Source organism: Amblyomma maculatum, chromosome 3 (genome assembly GCF_055883805.1).
Source record: "Amblyomma maculatum isolate TAMU_Amacu chromosome 3, ASM5588380v1, whole genome shotgun sequence".
In the NCBI taxonomy this organism is placed as follows: Eukaryota; Metazoa; Arthropoda; class Arachnida; order Ixodida; family Ixodidae; genus Amblyomma; species Amblyomma maculatum.
In genome coordinates, this window is record NC_139346.1 from 29,031,504 (window position 1) to 29,046,432 (window position 14,929).

General features: G+C 47.1%; 1 long non-coding RNA gene across 1 annotated transcript in view; it reads right to left on the reverse strand.

The window, feature by feature from the left end:
- LOC146194419 (uncharacterized) overlaps positions 1-14,317 on the reverse strand; it is a 30,942-nt gene extending 16,625 nt beyond the window's left edge. The window contains exons 1-2 of the long non-coding RNA XR_014705445.1: positions 14,270-14,317; positions 12,484-12,653 (exon numbers count right to left, since the gene is read on the reverse strand). This is a non-coding gene — a long non-coding RNA (uncharacterized LOC146194419). The remainder of the gene's footprint in view (positions 1-12,483; positions 12,654-14,269) is intronic.
- Between the last annotated feature and the right edge of the window lie 612 nt (positions 14,318-14,929).

Sequence of the window (14,929 nt, forward strand, 5' to 3'; positions counted from 1 at the left end):
GATGTCGTCTTCTCGTCAAACTTTGAAGACCGCCTGAAACAGCTGCAGACAGTGTTGGAAGCCAACAAATTATGGGGACTAACAATAAAACCAGACAAGTGCCACTTCGCCTACGAAGAACTGCGGTTCCTAGGTCACATCATTAGCAAGGATGGTGTTCGGTCAGACCCGGAGACAACAGCTGCAATCGCACAATTTCCACCGCCTGCTGACAAGAAAGCCGTGCGCAGGTTTCTTGGGCTGTGCGCTTATTATCGACGATTCGTCAGGAACTTTTCGCGCATCGCCGAACCGTTGACACCGCTCACAAATGCTGACGTACCTTTTAAATAGGAAGCGCCGCAAGGAGCAGCCTTCGACGCACTAAAGCACCGTCTGCAATCTCCTCCTGTCCTTGGCCACTTTGATGAAAACGCCGAGACCGAAATTCACACCGACGCGAGCAGTGTGGGCCTAGGAGCCGTTCTCGTCCAGAAGAGTGCCGGACAGGAGAAAGTAATCGCCTACGCTAGCAGGTCCCTTACAAAAGCCGAAGTCAATTACTCGACGACCTAGTAGGAGTGCCTTGCAATCATCTGGGCCATCTCTAAGTTTCGTCCATACCTATACGGCCGACCATTCAAGGTGGTAAGCGACCATCACGCGATCTGCTGGCTGGCTAATTTGAAAGATCCCTCCGGGCGCCTTACCAGATGGAGCCTACGATGGAGAATTTGACATGACTGTAGTCTTTAAGTCGGGCCGGAAGCATTCTAACGCAGACTGCTTATCCCGCGCTCCCGTCGATGCTCCCCCGAAGGGCGATGACGACGACGCCTTTTTGGGACCGGTAAGCGCCAGCAGTTTCGCAGAACAACAGCGATCATTCCCTGATCTGAAAACGCTAGCAGATTACTTGGAAGGAAGGACCGCTTCCCCTCCTGGTGTGTTCAGGCGACATTTATCATCCTTCACGTTAAGCAATGGCCTCCTCGTGAAGAACTTCGCACCCAACAAGACCGTGAAGCTTCTCGTAGTGCCTAAACCCCTTCGGCAAGAAATTCTGCAGGCGTTGCACGATGAGCCCACAGTAGGCCACCTCGGATTTGCGCGCACGTTGCGTCGAATCCAGGAGAAGTATTACTGGCCGCGACTGCCTGCCGAAGTTGGCCATTACGTGAAGACGTGTCGTGAGTGCCAATGGCGCAAGACGCCGCCGATCAGACCAGCAGGACTACTAAACCCAATTCCGCCCCCAATCCTGCCCTTTCAACAAATGGGGTGGATCTCCTCGGCCCCTTTCCATCTTCGTCTATGGGTAACAAGTGGATCATCGTGGCCACTGACTACCTTACCCGTTACGCCGAAGCAAGAGCACTACCAAATGGTACCGCGGCAGAAGTCACCAAATTTTTGGTCGAGCAAATTCTCTTGCGATACGGCGCCCCAGAAGTGCTCATCACGGACAGGGGAACGGTGTTTACGGCAGAGTTGACGCAAGCCATCCTGGAATACAGTCACACAAGCCATCGACGAACAACTGCGTACCACCCCCAGACCAATGGCCTCACGGAGCGCCCGAACAAAACGATCGCGGACATGATCGATATGTACGTCGACGCTGAACACAAGACCTGGGATGCCATCTTGCCGTACGTGATCTTCGCTTATAACACGGCAGTTTAGGAGACGACCAGAGCGACCCCGTTTAAGCTTGTGTACGGCAGGGAGCCCACGACGACGCTCGACGCAATGCTGCCGCACGTAACCAGCGAAGACAACCTTGACGTCGCCGCCTACCTGCAGCGTGCAGAGGAAGCCCGACGACTCGCACGGCTGCGTATTATAGACCAACAGCGCACCGACAGCCGGCGATACAATTTACGACGACGCCGCGCAGAGTACAATCCAGGAGACCAAGTGTGGGTTTAGACACCAATTCGCCGTCGCGGATTAAGTGAAACGTTGTTGCGTCGATACTTTGGGCCATACAAAATCCTTCGCCGCGTCGGACCACTGGACTATGAAGTCATTCCCGACGGAACGTCAGCATCACAACGGCGATGCGCACGCCCAGAAATTGTACATGTTGTACGACGGAAGCCATATTACGCGCGTTAAAGTATCTGTGGTCTTTAAACTTTGCAGTGTTTATGTTTAAGTTTCTTTTTTTTTTTTTGGAACATCGCGGCGATGTTTTTTTAAGGGGGGAGTAATGCCGCGAAACCTTCAAAACAATATTTGTTGTTTTTTAACAGCCGCCGGCATACAGGCTTATCACTCTGATTCTGGACCGCGTATCAGTTCCGTAATCTTTGTTTGTTAATGCTCGATGTCGCGAGTCACACCTTTATCAGTTTTGTTGTAGCGCAAGATGCACCGAGATCTGTCTCGAAGGTTCCGGCCACTCAGGTGTCTTTCCACAATGTTCCAGCCCGTGCTGGTAGCTGTTTGCGACGTTATCTAGATTGTTCTGTGCAGCCTTTAAATGGAGCGTTGCCGAGTGTGACGAGCATTCTTTGTTCGATGATTGACGAGCACGTTTGTTTCTATCGCCGGTTCCGAGTTGCTTAGTTCTTTTGCGGGCGCTAGTCAGCCCAAATAAAGAGTTTCTTTAGTGCAATCATCGACCCTTCATTTGCGTCGTCGACCTCGTCACCACTATGTGACAAATTACGTTTTCACTAATTTGTTGGGTCATGGTACTTTTTACCTTGCTGCAAGTTCTATGTGACTTCGTAAGCAATGGCTCTTTCAAGCTCTATATCCTTTGCCGGTGTTGTGCTGTGCTGTGGTGGGCAAGAAGCAGGACATTGATGTAAGTAATGAAGACATCTTTCAGCATGTGTAGGTTTTTATTTGCCTAACCCAGTATTGCATTCGTGACCCATCATATTCATTTTGACATTTAGGTTTCTGCAGTGTTTTCTTTGCTTGCTGCCGTTGCTTACTGGCTCTTGCTGCCGTTGCTTACTGGCTATGACATTTGGCTGTTGAGTTTGAGAATTCAGAGTGGAATGGTGCCTGTGGCCTGTTGTTAGAGGTAAAATGCAAATTTGCCCACATTTGGCGCCACTGCATAGCTTGAAGAACGTTTGTGGAAGAGGGCTCTGGAAATTAACCTATAGCCCTCCTTCATGATATCTCTCATAGCTCATGTTCAGCCTTAGGGTAATAAAAGGACATTGTGGACAAGCTGAAGCTGTCTTTTATTATAAATAACTGCCTTCTATCCACTAAAGTGCTACTTACTGAAAATGCGAGCTTATTTTAAGATAGAAAAAGCCAGACGTTTTGAAACAGATGTCATTACCAGCTGATTTCATAAGTTCTGCATCATGCATCCGTACTTTATTGGGCACAGGCCCCAGAGGCGGGGCTGGTAAGCCGTTCCCTTCAATATGATGATCATGGAGTGTGGTTTATACAGGCCTTTGATATCATTGAGTACCCTTGGATTTCAGGAACTATTTCAAGGAGCTTTGGAACTCCTGAAATTATTTGCTTCTTAAAATTCTAAAAAAAATTGCATGGTTTTTCTCTAAAAGCGAGCCTACATGAAAACTAAAAGTGCACTTCAGAGGGAACAATCGAAGAGAGCATAAGCCTATTTAATATAAACCCAAAGTGACAGCCTGGCATGCGTCCAGACCATGGTTACAGGTGGCCCTCTTTTTCGCAGTTGCCACCTCTCTTGTTCCTATTTAATGTTTCTTTTTTCAGCATGTTTGTCTGTTTTCCTAGATTTCACACAACATTTTTGCAAAACTGCTGCGAATAAATTTTTCTCAAATTGGAACTCCTTGAAGACCTTTCTGGAGGGTGATTCTTCTGGTGTTCCTGTCTTCAACTAGACCTGTTGGTGGCTGCTCTCTTATAAATCAGCTCCGACAAATTTCCTCTCTAAAAGGCCCCCCTGCACTTTTTTGGTAGCTAAACCGAGTGCGAATATAATTTGCATGTAAAGTGAAAAGAGAAGAGGGGAGTGTTATTGATAATACTTTGCCATATGTAATCATAGACCATGAATGATGTATGAGGTTTTTCTGGCAGAATATTTCTGCAATGCTTCTCTGCGCAAACCCCTTCACTGTGGCGGCTAAACCTGTTTTGGGGGCAGAAATAGGCGGCTGCCAGAAGACATTTCTTGTGACAATGACCACATCCATTACCTGCTCCACTCGGTAACAAAATTCATAGCCCCCCCCCCCCCCCCCCACTTCCGCCCCTTCTGGTTTTCAATAGTGAAGGCATGCTCCTCGTCAGATTCGTGCATAACATGAGGTTTGATACAGAAATATTCCGCATTGCACCCAACTTCTGCCCCAAAGGGAATTGGGAGGATATTTTCGCATGTCTTCAGTGCACAATCACGTGATACATCAGTGACATAGCCTATATGTTACGTACGGATATCTTGTGGAGTTTGGCTCCGAGATTCACGAATGCGAGATTCACAAATGTATTATGTGCGTGTGAAAGTTAACTTTTCTTAAGGACACAGGGTTGATCAATACCCTTTAAAACTCATCTGTGTGTGCTTATGTGCGTGTGAAAGTGTGCGACACCGATTCTCTTTTTTTTTTCTCATTTATTTCCCCTTCCCCTCCCACAATCTGTCACCCTCATCCCTCAACCCTCATCAGGAGTAGCATGCTAGGCTTACCACCAGGCAGACATCTTCTGTTGCCATTAAAATATATCTCTCTCTCTCTTGTGGAGTTTGTATTCTTTTTTTCCTTGAGAGAGAAGCGCTGCTCAGTCAAAAGGCATGATGCAAGAGAATTTAGAGTGAGCGCCGATTCTGTGCGTTTGCAATCTTTTGCTTAGCTGTCATTCTTTTTTTCCGGTGGTTTAGCGGGTGTGCTGGTATTCGAGCAATGCAGGGACACGAAGTCAAGAGTCTGCTTCTTCACAGTGCGCTGCAGGGATTGTGCATTTGTTTTCCTCATTGTATTTAAAACATGCAAGGCTAGTGCATGAGTTACTTGCACACACGCACGCCACACATATGCTGTTTTGCAGTGGCAGAAAAGAAAACTGTCAAGACCGAGAGCATCTTCTAAGGGCACATAAACGTTGGTGTTTGGAATTAAGCTGTAAATTCATAAACTATGTGGCTTAGCTTATGAACCAACAATTTTCCGGCACTATCGTTTCACACAACAGGTTTAACTTAATGTACAAAGGTGGCCGATCTAACGCGCTGCGCACAGAAGCAATCAAATCTTGAGCGCTCCCTATACTGCTGCTCGTTGAAACAAAACCTCGTTGGAACAAACTTCGTTGAAACAAAAGTGACGTGACTATGTCACTCCTGCATGTCCTTCATGGTTTTTTTTTTTTCATTCTACTGGGAGGGAGTGAGAAAAGTGTTGCCTGGTCTGCGCGGGAAGGACGCAAGGGTGCTGGGATGTTGGCCGTCCTTTAAAACGAGTGGCGGGTGGGAAGGGGAAGTGGAGGTAATGGGAGGGGAGTGTAGCTGTCCTGCGAGCTAAGCGCACAGTAGTATGCATGCTTTCTTTTTTTTTACTTAGCAGTGCGGAAAGGATGAAAGAATCGAAAGGGGGGGGGGGGAAGGCTGGCCAACGCATGCGGCACAGTTTCAAGTGAGTGATGGCTTGGAGCTGCCTCGGCAAAGCACTGAGCAGGGTGCATGCTTGCTTTTCTTTTTTTTACTTAGCAGTGCGGAAAAAATGAAGGAATCGGGGGGGGGGGGGGGGGGGGCACGCTGGCCAACGCAGGCAGCACGGTTTCAAGTGAGTGATGGCTTGGAGCTGCCTTGGCAAAGCACAGAGCAGTGTACATGCTTGCTTAAAAAATGAATGAATCGGGGGAGGGGAGGGGGGCAGGCTGGCCAACGCAGGCAGCACGGTTTCAAGTGAGTGTTGGCTTGGAGCTGCCTCGGCAAATCCCAGAGTAGTATGCACGCTTGCTTTTTTTGTAGCACCGAAGGTTTGACTGCTTCTGTGTCCGCACATGGGCCGGTTTTGTACCTTGAGTTAAGCCCCTCATGTGATACAAGCCTGAGTCGCTTTGGGGCGTTAGACCATAAAGCAAACCTTACGTGAAACATCTTATATAATTCCATTGCTTAATCCAAACGTCAAAGTTTACGTGCCCTTCGAGTGTAGTGCGCACAGAATCGGTGCGCACTACACTCCCGCGCATCGCGTCGTTTGACTGAGCAGCATGCCTCTGTAAAAAAAATCTTGGAGATATGTGTATTTGACATATAGGCTACTTCACCCATGTGTCACGTGACTGTGCACCCAGGACGTGAAAAAATATTCTCCCACAAGGATTTTGATATATAAGATAGGTGACGCATTGAGTTTTGCAAAGGGTCCAAGTAGGTCATTGTGCTCCTACTTTCACCCTGGCCAATTCAAGGGGTGAGATCCACTTAAGAGCACAATTACCTATTATAATCTATATGATCTCGAATGGGCCAGGTGCAGCAGACAGCTTGTGAGATTGAGTATCAGTTCAGTTCAGGCGTTCAGTCGTGTCCGACTCTTCGTGACCCTATGGACCATGTCACGCCACGCTTTCCGGTCTCTCACTATCTTCTTAACATCACATAGCTTCATCTGCAATGCCTCGAGAATGCCATCTAACCATCGCGTTCGCTGCCTACCCCTTCTCCGGCGACCCTCAACCTTTCCCAACATCAAATCTTTCTCCAGCAACTCCTCTCTTCTCATCAGATGACCAATGTAGCTGAGCTTTAACTTTAGAATTTGACCCTCCAATGAGCAGTCAGGGTTTATGGTCGACAATATCGACTGATTTGATCTTCTGGCAGTCCAAGGAACTCTTAAGAGTCTTCGCCAGCACCACAATTCAAACGCGTCAATTCTTCGGCGGTCAGCCTTTTTCACAGTCCAACTCTCGCAACCATACATCACAACTGGAAAGACCATAGCACGGGTTATACGGATCTTGGTTGGTAGACTAATGTCTCTGCTCTTTACTAGGCGGTCAAGGCTAACCATTGCTCTCTTTCCCAGAAGCAGGCGTCTCCTAATTTCATGGCTGCAGTCTCCTTCCGAGGTAATCTTGGCACCCAAGAGCAGAAAATCTGTCACAGCTTCCACTTCTTGTCCATTGATGCCCCAGGACTTGATAGGGCAAGACGCCATGATCTTCGTCTTTTTAATGTTCAATTTAAGCCCAAACTTCTCACTCTCTTCTTGTACGCGCATCAGAAGTCTCTTGAGTTCCACTTCACTTTCTGCCATTAAAGTGGTATCATCCGCATATCTAAGGTTGTTGATACGTTTTCCAACAATCTTCACTCCAGCTGAAGACTCGTCCAGACCGGCCTTCCTCATGATGCACTCTGCATATAGGTTAAATAGGCAGGGCGACAGTATGCAGCCTTGCCTCACCCCTTTCTCAATCGGAAACCAATCAGTAAGGCCATGCCCAGTTCTGACTGTGGCCTCTTGCCCTTCATAAAGGTTCCTGAGGAGACAGATGAGGTGTATTGGAACTCCCATCTCTTGGAGAGCTTGCCACAATCTGCTGTGATCTACGCAGTCAAACGCTTTTTTGAGTATAGTGACAGGAAATCTTCACTTCATAAGAATGCATTCACTTCAACTCCACGCAATCCTGAATGCCTGCTTTTCATTTATTGGCAGTTATGTGACCCTGAGGGCTCATAGACTGGCACTCAACTTGTAAACACTTGACATCTTATCATTTGCTCTCTCTGTTGGCTTTGTTCTGTGGGTTTACAAGGTTTTTACTAAAGTGGATACAGTGAGTATGCACAGATCTGTTCTCTGAAGCATTCACTGAATGACAGCCCAGGTCAACCCTGGTTAACTTAGAACTTCTGGCACATTATTTTGTCTGGGTATGGCTTTGGCATCCCTCCTGACATCCCAGCTTCTGACACCAAGTATGCATAATCATGGTCTATCACTAACTCCCGTGCTGTAGTTGATCATCACATACTTCTGTGGTGCTGCACATTTTAAGTTGTCACTGTATATGAGCAGTGTTTCAGAACCTACTTAGTGCTGAGCTACGGTACAAATTGGACGATTAATAGCAAGTTTGCTCTGCTTGGTGGCTTCCACACACAAGGACACACTTGTGGGGAAGGCATGTTGCGTACATACCTGTAGCCAACCCTTCCGATTTTCTAGAAGACTTCAGATTTTTGACCAAACTTTCTGATTGCACGATCACTTCCCTAAATCTTCCGATAAGGGGCTTCTGCCTGCAAAGAATGGCTTTTGCGGAACCGGCACCGAGGAATGAGCAGCCGCATTATAATTTCGAGCATCTCCATCAGAGGCCACACTAGCACCATCGGCATCATTAGCTAAGCAGGAAATCAATCAAAGCAGACTTCAGCCGAGCAAGAGTAGGTATCTCTGGCTGCGAAAACATTTGGTGTACTGAGTTTCTTGTAGGCAGCGATGCACAGCTAATGAAGCGACAGTAGATATAGATGCTCTGCTGGCTTCGCTTTCGATCTCAGCTAAGGGCAGCCACTCAGTGTACTTGAGGTTAAAGGCTTTGCCCAAATGTCATGTTATCTGATCCTTCTTAATGAGCTCAGCCGCTTGCCGTATGTTACTAAGCTGCTCTATGCTCAACTATGGCGCGATTGCTCTTCTTTCAGAACCAACGCAGCGAACAACGGTCACGGACGAATTACGTGTAAAAGGGCTAGTTATGGTTTTGCAATAAAGAACTTAAACAGCGCTCCGATGGTGCTGAGAGAAAACTGGTGGTGGGAATGCAGATCAGTTTTGCGTTGGCTATAGAGACGTAGTTAGAACGCTCGGTGGCGGCCTGCAGATATCTCGACGGACGCACACCTTTAGACATGCATAGCATGCTTGCTGCTGCATGTGTTTATGCTTAGGATGTTTAGATTAGGACGCATCAGACACTGCCTGAAAGTAGCAGCCGCATTCCCCTTTTGTACACAAACGCTGCCTCCCCCCCATTTTTGCAGTCTTCCGATTTTTGGTCTTAACAAGTACGTATAAAGGAAGCTGGGGCCACTAGTAGTGCGATTGAGCCTTGTGAACAATGTCAACATCTGTGCTACAGGCATCAATGGCTTGCTTGTCACATCAGGGTACTATGTACGTCTTCGGACACACGGTGCTGTCAAAGCGGTTGGTTCCCTGGTTCTATGGAGAGATATTCACGGTAGGCAGAAGGCATAGCTTTTCAAGTGCAGTGACCATTGTGGCTGCCAGCTTTGTTTGGAAACTGAAATCAGCGAGTTGAATTTGTTGGTTTGGGTGTATATGTAGCGAAGAAGCACGCATATTTTCTTCCCTCGCCCCTGAGCCGTGCAAGCAAAGTGTAGCAGCAAGTTCAAACCAAATCTTAATAAACAAATGTGGTCACTAAATTTCACAGCATTTCTCAATGCATATGCCATGTTCTACATGAACAATATCACAGCGGCAGCGACATTTCGCCTAACATTAAGCGTTTTCAGCTGTTTTTCACAGCTGCCTTTTCATGCAGCCTGGGAAACATGTTCTGTTAGCCTGTGAATATCGAGTTTGCTTCTGAATGTTCAGAGGACTTGACATTAGGACATGAGTGTTTTGCGTGTGGAATAGTTAAGTCAAATTTTACCCTTGTGGCCGCATTGAAAACAATGTTTTCACTCGACGCTACCTCAGCTCCATAAAGTGAAGAAAACAGTCTTTTCTCTACTTAAGGTTCAGTTCAGTTTCTTGAATGCTTTTCAGCATTTCCTGCGACTTACCCTTCAGAAATATTACTGCACTCCAGACAGCACAAGTGGCATACGGGGACAAGACTAATGGCGAATTCGTGTGGCAGAGAAGGCGCCCTCGAGAGCACTTCGAAAGTGCTCTCAGACAAGCGGGTGCCCTCCAGTGGTAGAGCAGGAGTAGAACCACTGGCTTCCAGTGGTAGATGAGGAGGTCTCTTCCTTCGCTGAGAGCACCTGAATGCACTCCCGGCTACTCCCTCAACTAAAGCGAGTGTAGAGGAAGTCACATGACAAAGCGTTGTATCCGCGCCATCTTTTTTCTTTTCTCAAGGCGGTGACGCTCTAAATGGTGGCTGCAAAGCATTGCTCAGGTTTGAGAGTCACTGCTGGCATCGAAAGGGCCAAAGGAGGCAGATCGCCGCGTTGTGAGAACAAAGGCATGCAAAGCAAGCAGTTCTACACGGAGTGTTTGCTTCTCCTCGGGTTACAACAGCTGCTACTGCGGGCAGGCGGAGAATGCTGGGGAGGGAAGTGCGGTCACAATGGTCGCGGCGCGCTGCTCTCAACACGCAGAGAGCGTTCCCGTGGGAGAACAATTACACCCTCGCTCGGCGTGCTCCTGTACTTCTCTGTACTGCTCGGGGCCTCTGCTCTCGTTCCCCCAACCAAATGGGCCATAAGGCCAAAATTTGGCCAGGAAAGTGCATGCCACTAGGTGCAACATGCTCATTTTCTAATGTCAAGTCCTTGTGAACAGCATCCACAAGCTGCCTCAAGAGTCACAGGCTAGTAGGCTGTGGCGTCCGCTTTTCGATGGAGACTAAAAGCAAGGTGCCCATGTGGGGTGCGACATCAGTGTTCGTTAAAGAACTCCAGGTGGTTGAAATTTCTGAAGTCTTCCACTACAGCACTTCTCATAGCCTGAGTCGCTTTTGGACGTTAAAAAAGTCACAGCCTAGTAAAATATGTTTTGCAGACTGCATGAACAAGGAAGCTGTGAAAAATGGCTGAAAACAATTCACATCTAACAACATTCACTGCCAGTGACATATGGCTCATGTAGAACAGTATTTAGGCATTGAGAACTGCTCAAGCTGCTGTGAACTCTAGTTACCTAGTTACGTATTTGCCCTCTGAGTGCTCAGCGGCGAGCACTCAGCACATGTGAGGTGCAAAGAAGCATGTTATAGCGCATGCACCGAAGCCAACAAATTTGTCTTTCCAGAAGAAAATGCCGCTTCTGTTTCCAAGCAAGCTAGGAGCTATCATTTTAAGCGCACTTGAAAAGCCATGCCTTCCACTAACTGCAAATATCTCTCCACAGCTAAAAAGACAGAATTGACCCCCCCGCCTTCAGCACTGCATCTAGACATACAGGTATATTTGAGGCAATCAGAAAGCCATTGATGTGTGCAGCACAGGTGTTCCATGGCATAACTGCACTTCCGGTACCTCGCTGTCTTCTTATTTACAATATGACATTCCCCACAATTGCACCACTGTCCGCAGTGGTTCACAGAAACCACTGCACATGCTTCATTTGCTGTTAGCCATCAAATGCTTTCTGCAACTTGGCACTCGGCGTGCTCTGAAATGTTGCTAAGGTATCTGGTGATGACTTGAAATGTGCCTACACCACAGTAGCGTAATGCGATGATGAACTACAAAATTGAAATCTGCAACTGACGATAGTTATTCATGCTCAACGTCAGCCGCAGAAACTTAGGAGGCTTTCCTTGGTCGTACTTGAAACGATGTTTCAGTATTTTTTAGTCAGATTGAGGTTCTCGGAGCCAATGCTTCACCTAGTTGGTCTGTGAATCCTTATTGTATCCACTTTCATGAAAGGCTTGGTATGCAGTAGAACGAAGTCTGCACAGTGCGAGAAAGCTGCGATGCCCCATGTTTGCAAGTGGAAGTCTAGGTGTCCCCGTAGTAGTGTCATTGCCACTTATAGATGCTCTATTTTCTCATGCACTCGAGGAGCAACTCAAGTGGAGCTTCATTTAAAAAAAAAGGGCCTCGAGGACCGCTTGGAGTAAAGGTGTTAGTCAAGGCATGTTCGTGAATATCAGTTAACCTGACCCCTATTCACTGTTTACACTGCCTCGGGTGGTTAGGGCATTTCTCACGACCGTATTGGAAGGAAGGCTGAGGGGCCGTCATGAATCCTAACCAAGCTTTTAGTAAACATGGGGGGAGTTGTGCCACTTCTACGTGGCATTCTCGATCACCATTGAAAGATTCCGTCACCTCACTGTAGGCTCTTGTACCCCGCTATTGCCATCGATAATTCGCTGCTGGGCTCAAGTGATACTCGTGAATTTTTGGAGATGTGTTATCAACTGTTTTTGTACATGTCGCAACGACGATGTACTTTCCGCACTGTTCTGTGTGCACTTTTCTTTTCCTTCTATGATCATATATGTAGGATTGCATAATCTTTCATTTCAGGTTTGGTTTTATTCCTTAGCCCTGTGTGCTAAGCCAAATCCTAGAATGCACACTTCTATTTCTCAAAGGCCATTTAAATCTCCAGTTTTGCACTGCTCTGTTCCCTCTAGTTATTGTAGCTTTCCATGAAGCAGTGCTCAAATGTCTTTGATTGATAGGATATGGTTCAAAGACCCTTGAAATATATCTTCGACTAAGGTATTATATTTTGTGATGGAGTGATGCTGAACAGCCTGTATTCTTGTGCCAGTTCCTCATATTTCTGTAGTTCAGGATCGAAACTTTTTGAATCGTTATCAATTAAAAATAGAGCACCTACTTACCCCTTTCTCAGAATGTTTTGTAAAGACATGAGATGAAATTTCGGATTTTGGAACATAGTCATCCCTTTTTTTTGCATGTTGCAGACGTCGCACAGTGAAAATCTGTATCCAAGCTCGAATCCAACAGGCCAAGAGCAGCTGAAGAAGGAAACCTGTATCCAAGCTCGAACCTGGTGGACCGAAAGCAGATGTTTTGTGACCACAGTGTATCAGCCAATAAAGCCAATCCAGGAGACCACATGTATCTTTTGGAAGCTTGCATTCTGTGGACTTAAGACTCATCTCATGGAGAGCATCATTTCTGCAAAACATTTTGTGTCATAACTGTAGCAGAAACTGATTGAGGCCTTGCACAAGGCCTAAAGCTGGCATATTAGTAATATACGCAACACAAACATGAGGTGTGATGTAGGAGCCTTGCAACCATGCAGACTATCACCATAGCATAATAGCATTCCCATGCCGAATGTCTGATCGTCTGAGATCAGACTAATGTGTTGCACCTTCAGAGTGCACTCATTCCTTGCACTAAGTGAGTGCCCACATCCACGCACTCTGAATGTTGATAGCTATGCACAACTTTTGCTGCACACACACGGGTACAAAAGTCCTCACAGTGTGCACGCCTTCGCGCCGTGAGCCCGTCGCACGTCCTCGCATCGCACACCCTCGCATCGCACATCCTCGCGTCGCACACCCTTGCATCGCACATCCTCGCATCGCACATCCTCGCGTCACACAACCTCGCGCTGTGTGGGTCGATAACCACGCACAGAAAACCACGCAGAGCCTCGCACAATATTTTCATTAGGCGTGTGATGGTGTTACCAGACCCTTGTTGGATATATATGATGTTCTTGCCATAAACCATATGGTGAAGTTCTGCGGTTGTCCTGCATCCGCCTCCTTTCTTCGTTCTGTTTCTTTTTTTTTTGCTCTGGAAATATGCATTCGTCCACTTTATCGTCCTCTCACATGGTGCTTTTCATTTTGTCGCGTAAAGCGAATACCTCCTAGATGTGCTAAACGTACGGTTACAGCCACTTGAACTCCACAAGCTAGACCTGTATTACCAGTCGTACACTGCCTGCAGCGTCGCGGCCGTTCCCACAGCATTGAAGTTGTCCATCTGTTTCACTGAGGGCAGTGTAATGGCCCTGGCCACCCAATTAATATTTGGGATTCAAATTTGTAAGCAATAATAATGCAGTACTTTATAAGTGTTGAAATAGTGACGTTTTTGAAAAGTGCGACACGATTCTTTAGGTGTGTCTTTTGAACATAGGCTGAACACCTTGAATGACCGTTATAAGCAAGCAAATTCTATGCGTATGGCAGCATATCAGGCTACAAAAGAAGCTTTCGCGTTTCGGAGAAACACACAGCGGATAGGGCTGTATGTATGGCTTCACAATATATATTTTTAGCCGCTTTTAGAAATAGATTGCCTCCGGAATGACTTATCATACTTTGGCATACTACATCAAAACTCTAGCCAACGTTTAACAAACGGCCAGTTTGCTGGTGCTCTACTAAACGTGAAGTATTTTGATATATTGACTGTACATGTTGCATGGGCTTATATGGCTGGCCCTCCCAACTCGCACCTTTATACGTTTCCTGGAGCATTAACAATATTGCGCCGTTCAAATGGCATTTCATGCCTTCACAGTCTGTTCGAGGATATTCATGACAACTCTGTACCAAAAGCATCATAGGTATCCGTAAAATTATAAAACGCTTTGAAGCGCTCGTTTCCCTCTATTTGAACGGATGCTAAACCTACCTTTCTCCCCAAGTCTGCTGCGGCGTCGCGAACGGCCCCTGCCTAAAGTCCCTTGATAATTTGAAAGTAGCGACTTTCTGTGAGCTATGCCGCCGCGCCGCGCACCCTCGCCGATCCTCCTCTCTCACCTCTCCCATCGGACGGTGATTGGCTCCGCGGGCGGTCTTCGGGATAAGCGCGCGATAAGTTCGCTCTTTTTGTGTTTTCATTTTTCGTCGGCGACATTTTTTGGGCAGCCGCCGCTGCTACGACCTAGCTCCCTGACATTCCGCGCTTGCACTTCGCGTTATTCGCGCTCCTTTAGTGCAGTATTATGCCCAGGTGCTGCGCAATTCAGTGCACAAGCCGGCGTGAAAAAGGCTTTGTTCTTTTCGCGATGCCGAGCGGCAAGAAAGACACCGTTAGAAGAAAAAAGTGGCTTCACAACATCGGCCGCAAGAACTTTACGCCGACGAAGACTGCCCATCTCTGCGTGGTATACTGCGCATTTCTTCCAAACGACTATGTATAATGAAACTGCATGCAAGCGCATCACTAATCTCGCAATCTCACTTAATTCACTGATAATTTTGCGTCGTTATGCGTGTTATTGTTTTCACTTCATGGTTCCGCTCAACGTGCTATAATAGCGACGGCTGATGCATACAATGCGCATAGATT